General features: G+C 53.0%; 1 protein-coding gene across 1 annotated transcript in view; it reads right to left on the bottom strand.

Moving 5' to 3' along the window:
* Positions 1-6,000, bottom strand: part of UBE3C (ubiquitin protein ligase E3C) — a 112,835-nt gene that overhangs the window by 2,872 nt on the left and 103,963 nt on the right. The window lies entirely within an intron of this gene.

The raw sequence follows: 6,000 nt of genomic DNA, 5'->3' as shown, positions 1-6,000 counted from the left end.
GCAATCCCTATATTGTAGCCATTATGCCATCTGCTGGTCCCTCCAAAAATACTTCAAAGAATATTTAACATTAGGAAAAATGATCCAGATGTCAGTTTAATACAGGTAGTGATCTATAAAACTGAACATGACATGGCTAAAATTATACTAGAGAATAACATGTACCTACACTGAGGCTCACCTTTATATGCAGACAGACACACACTTATAACAGGGGGAAAAGTAACACAGTAATGGCAGGAATGAGAGAGGGAGTCATTTTTTTCTTTCTTATACTTACCTACGAATCCCAAATTTCTGTAATGAAAGCCTAAACTCGTGACAAGAAAAAACCCTAACCCGCACAGTTAAGCAGCAGTCACTTCCTCACACCATGATGGGAGAGAGCAAGCCTGCAGCCATGTCCCCAGGCGGAGGGCACCTCGGACAGCCTGAGCCAGCGCACAGCAGGCTGGCACCTGCGGGGCTGCCCGCTCCACAAGGCGCGCTGGGCACGGCACAGCCCGGGAGCCACTCAGTCGTAGGCGCTGCTCGCTGCTGCTCCTCAGCCTCTGGCGTCCTCTGCACCACGGCGGGGCAGGTGAAGGCCCAGCCCCAGCAGGTCGGGCCAGAGGGCCAGAGCGCGCCTCTCCTCTCATTTACAAGCTGCCATGGGGGCTCACATTCTGAGGACAGGAGTCAGAGGAGAAGCGGCGGAACCTCTGTCATCTACTTTGGCATCCGTGAGCGCCCAGGGCCACTCATCTAGCCAGGCCGCGGTGAGCTACAGCCACGTGGAGCACGAAAGGCGACCCAAAGGCAGGCTGGGGAGTGCTGGCAGCGGCCAGGCTGAGCCGGAGTCCCGGCGACGCCCACAGTGGGACACCACCACTACATGTTTCTCTCATAGAGCTAACTGAATTTCCTGCTTGGTCTTAAAAATAAAAAAAAATAATAAAAAGAAAAAGTTCTTCCTTGAATTCTGAGTCAAGGGCACCATTTTCTGCATAATTAAATACAGGAAAACGGGAATTTGCATTAATTCAGAAAGAGGAAAATCATGGACTCAGTATGTGGCCGGAGGGTAACTTAAACACCTCCTACAGGTGTAGGTTTCCAGTCTTCCCAGGCACCCGCGAACCCCCAGGTGTTAGTGAGCGTTGGCAGCCACTGTCCTTCGCGAGTAGCCCGGCCGGCTGCAGGCCTTTCTTGGCGGGTACGCAGAGCACCTGGGAAGCCCGACGGTGAGGTGACACCCCCAGTTCCATGTCTAACGTGCGACAAAGCATCTGACATGGAAAACCCTGAGCTCCCACGTACAGCTACGTTAGGGCACTGAGGGGACAGGAAGTCTCTGGGCCCCACAAGCACTCCCACAGTGCGGTAACTCATCACAGCTGCATGGAGACCCGGAGCTCTCGCTAGCACTTCACGGTGGAATTTAAAAGCTAACAGGTGTCCTTCACCTCTCCAGCCCTGTGACACGCAGGTAGCGGAGGTGCCCACCCATGAGCCTGGCCGAGGCACCCGGGGCAGAGGCTCCTACCCCAATCAATACTGTCCCTCAGAGGCTCTATGTTGGCTGTCAGCGTGTCTAGAACCTGCTCCTTTCAGAAAGACTCCTACTTTTTTATTATTTAATTTTAGTTATTCATTTATTTATTTTAATTGGACAAGAAAGAGGCAGAGAGAGAGAAAGTGAGGAATAAAAGCCGCCAGGTCCAGGACTCAAACTGTGGTCAGCCACATGGGAGTGTCCAGCACCTTAACCACATCACCTGCTGTCCCCAAGACTCCTCATTTTTACTGCTGCCGAGATCACTAGCATCAGTTAGCCAGGGCTGCAGGAAATCTGGATCTGCCCAGCCGCCACGGCAGGGCAGAGTTAGTGCCCCGAGGTGCTGGGCGCCACATGGTGATGGTGCTTCAGACGCCCAGCGGGCGCGGAGTATGCTGGGCCCATGCGGGCACCAGAGGCCCTGAGACGGGTCCGTGGGAGGGTTCACCACTGTGAGACCAGGGGCACTCTTCTGCCCCTATCGCCCACAGGAGGCCCAGTTAAAAGCAAGTCTTCTAGACGTTTTTTACTAAAACCAAATGCTCAATTTTTTACCTCCAGGTTTGGATTTTTTTCCCCTTTTGGCCAGAGGGCAAATGAACTTGGCAGAGAGAAAGGAAGAAGAACGTGGAGAATGTCCACGGCGCAGTCCCTTCTCTTCCATCCCCCCTCCACCTTTGGGGTCTGGGGCACACCGGGTTTATCAAGCCGCTGGGTCTGGGCTCTAACTGTGTGGGCGACGGAGGGTCTGGCCCATCTTGTTGTTTTTAATTGCTCGTGAGACAGATGGAAAGCAAGAAATCACTCCCCAGAGGGGTGGTCACACCACAATCCCTTCTCCTCCACTCGTGCCTGGCATGAGTTTAAGCCACGGCTCCAGGACTCGAACAACGGTCGACTCCGCTGGGTCTGGGCTCTAACTGTGTGGGCGACGGAGGGTCTGGCCCATCTTGTTGTTTTTAATTGACAAACATTTTCTTTTTTTAAAAAACTTTTTTCCCTTTAGGTTTTTGCTGTAGAGGGTGTGAGCTTGCCGGAGAGGGACAGAGAGGGAAAGTGAGAAATCACCCCAAGAGGGGACGCCATGCCGCAATCCCTTCTCCGTTTTCCTCTCAGGATTCTGGGCACGCACACACATGCACCTGGCGAGATTTTTAAGCTGCAGGGTCCAGCCCAGGATTCAAATGGCCATCAGCCATGTGGGATCTAGCTCTGTTAACCACTAGACCATGAGGCTGGCCCCCCAGTTTCTAAAAAATAACTTAATTGAGGATCAGCCCTACGGCCTCCTGGATTCAGGAACCAGTCCCCACACAGACAACTGCTGTGGTTCAAATCCCAGGCGTTGTGGTGTGAAAACTAGGCTGAGGACATATGTACACGTGCCTCAAATCCCAACAGGACAGAGGGACGGAGAAGGGATGCAGCGCAGCTACACCCCACAAGGCGCTTTCTTTCTCTCCCGTCTCCCTGTGGTAAGCATATGTGCCCTCGTGCAAACTGAAAAGAACAACAGAGAGGGCAATGTTAACCGAGGTGGTGCTGGTGTACTGCAAGGCTTTCCACGTAAGGGTGATCCACGAGCTCTCGTGGCTCTACAGCAGGTGCACGGTCTCCACTCCCCAGGTCCTCGGCACGTGTCACGTCTACCTCCAGCCCGGGCAGCCACCCGTCTACTGTCTCCATAATGAGCCTCCAAGGAGGAAAGGTGAGCTGGGCCAGTCCCATAGCCGAGCGGTTAAACGGCTGGACACCTGGAAGGTAACGCCAGGCACACACGCCAGGCACACACGCCAGGCACACGTGCCAAGCCCAGCGCTGACGGAGAAAGGCGGGAAAAGGGCTGGGCGTGACCCTGGCGGTGCTCCCCCCTCCCCCTCTCTGCTCCTCTTTCTCTCGTGATTACGAGCACTCTTCGGTTTAAAAAAAAAAAAGGATTTCTTAAGACAGAGAGAAGAGTGCCCTCGACACCGGGTTCCTTGACAGGGTCTGTCACGCCAAGAACTCACCTTCACTTCCCATCTCCTGGCTAGACAGGAGCCTGGGTGCCCTGGTTCTGGTCACTCAGAACACAGCCTGGACCTCCCATGTGGCTCTGGCGCTGTGCAGTGAGGCCCGGCCGCCTGTGCCCCTGCAGCCAGCCTGCCGCAGACCCGGAGGTGTAACACACGGTCCGGGGTCCTGCCTCTGTCACACGGCACTTGACCGCCAAGTGCACACAGCCACAGCCCTCCCAGCACTCGCCCCTCGAAATCCCCGACACCCGGCCCGACACTGTTGCTGGGCAGACCCTGCACTGGTCCCAGTTTCTGGCCATTGTGAACCCTGCTCTTCTGCCAAATCCGCTGCCACCTGCGGGCCCTGAGGTTTTCTTTTCTTTTAAAGTTTATTCATTTATCCACGAGCGAGAGACAGGCGTGATTCCAGCAGGGCCTGTGCACACTCCTCACTGGGATCAATGTCAGGGTACGTGACCACCGGGGGGGCTGTCTGAGCCCACTGCGTGTGGCAGCTACGGATGGCGAGGACGGAGCACCACCCCTGATGTGGCGTGGGCCAGGCCAGACTCCAGACAGGGAGCAGACCCTTCACGGGACCACATGGGGCAAAGACACGGCTCCAGCACACCCAGAGGGCAGGGAACACAGGCTGGGGAGCCCGTTCTTGGCAGTTACCTGCGGTTACTAAAGAGGACGTCCCTGTCACCAGAACGAGGTGCTGAAACATCAGGGAGTAAGAAGACACGGAGCTGCCGCACGCTCTCAACAGATTCAGAAAAGAAGTAGGTGGAGGGAAGACATCGCAGCACATCAACTGGTCAGTGTAGGTTAGGGGGTTCTGCGTTCTTGGGGCCAGACGGTGATGTATCTGCACCCGCGTGGGAGGGAGTCCCTGGAGGGTGCCTGGGCCTTCCCTGTGTACTCACGGTGCACGTGAGCATGTAGTCCAGGCTGCGGAGCTGGGGTGGGGGGCAGTGCAGAGACCCTGTCTGGGGAGCCCCACTCTCTCTCATGGAGGAAATAAACAAACTTTAAAAAGTTTTCTGCCCAGGTCAGCCCAGTGGCATAGTAGGTAAGAAGTCTGACCCCACATGGCCGACTTCTCAAACCCAGTGGCTTGAAACACACGCTGGGTATGTGTGATTGTGAGCCCAAAAAACTCTCAGGGTGCTTTCTCATTTTCTCTTATGTGTTTATTTTTGAAGAATTATTATTTTATTTATTATTTACTTATTTTTGAGTTTTTTTTTTTTTTTTGCTACAGGGCACATGTGTTTGATGGAGAGACAAAAGAGGCAGAAAGTGATAAATCACCCCCCCAACCCCCAGAGGGGATGGTCAGGCCGCAAACCCCTTATCTTCCAATCTCCTCCTGAGATTTTTGGGAACGCACGCAAACGTGCCCAGCATGAGTTTCGAGGCACCAAGTGTGGGACCTGAACTGCGGTCAACGACATGGGAGACCGACACCTTAACCGGCACACCATCTGCTGGCCCTCGTTATTTCTAAGTTGATGGGAGACAGGTGGAGAAAGAAAGGGCTAGGGAGGAAGCAACCTGCCAGTTCCAGGACTCGAACCACAGCTAGCCACATGAGAATCCAGTTCCTTAACCACTATGCCACCTGCTGGCCACTTCCCTTCTCCTCCCTTTTTTCTGGAGATTTTTGCTATAGGTGCGTGTGCTCGTGAGACAGATGGAAAGCAAGAAATCACTCCCCAGAGGGGTGGTCACACCACAATCCCTTCTCCTCCACTCGTGCCTGGCATGAGTTTAAGCCACGGCTCCAGGACTCGAACAACGGTCGACTACATAGGAGTCCAGTGACAGCCATGACACCACCTGCTGGCCCCTATTTTCCCTTTTTCTTTATCTCTCTTTGGTGAGTGTATGGGCCCCATAGCAAAATCAAAAACAAAACAAAACAAAGATCTCTGTCCAATTCTTGTAATTTTTCTATGTGCTTAAAATAATTTCAAAATAAAAAGTTCATTAAAAGAATAACTTCACTGGGGGACCAGCAGTTGGCATAATGGCTATGTCACTGGACTCCCATATAGTCGACCACAGTTCAAGTCCTGGACCCAGTGGTTTAAACTCACATAGGGTGTTTGTGCATGCGTACCCAAGATCCCGAAAGGAGAATGGAGGAGAAGGGATTGTGGCATGGCCATCCGTCCGGGGGGTGATCTCTTGCTTTCTGTATTTCTGTCTCTCTGGCAAGTGCAAGCTCACTCAGAAATATAAAATACTTGATAAAACTTTCTGACCCAAGGTTAGATAGAAGGGAACGCCTCCCCTATAGATTTCAAAAGCACTAGCAGCACACAACGCTTACCAAACTTGGTATCCATCGACACAATATGCACAGCGTGTGTGCACTTTCAAATACTAACACTGATCCATTCTTCTTCTTAAGTTTTACTTACTATTTTTTAATTTGACTGGAGAGAGACACAAAAA

The sequence above is a fragment of the Tupaia chinensis genome, unplaced genomic scaffold (genome assembly GCF_000334495.1).
Source record: "Tupaia chinensis unplaced genomic scaffold, TupChi_1.0 Scaffold000110_1, whole genome shotgun sequence".
Classification (NCBI taxonomy): domain Eukaryota; kingdom Metazoa; phylum Chordata; class Mammalia; order Scandentia; family Tupaiidae; genus Tupaia; species Tupaia belangeri.
The sequence above is the reverse complement of the archived record's forward strand: the minus strand, read 5'-3'. Positions and strand labels throughout refer to the sequence as shown.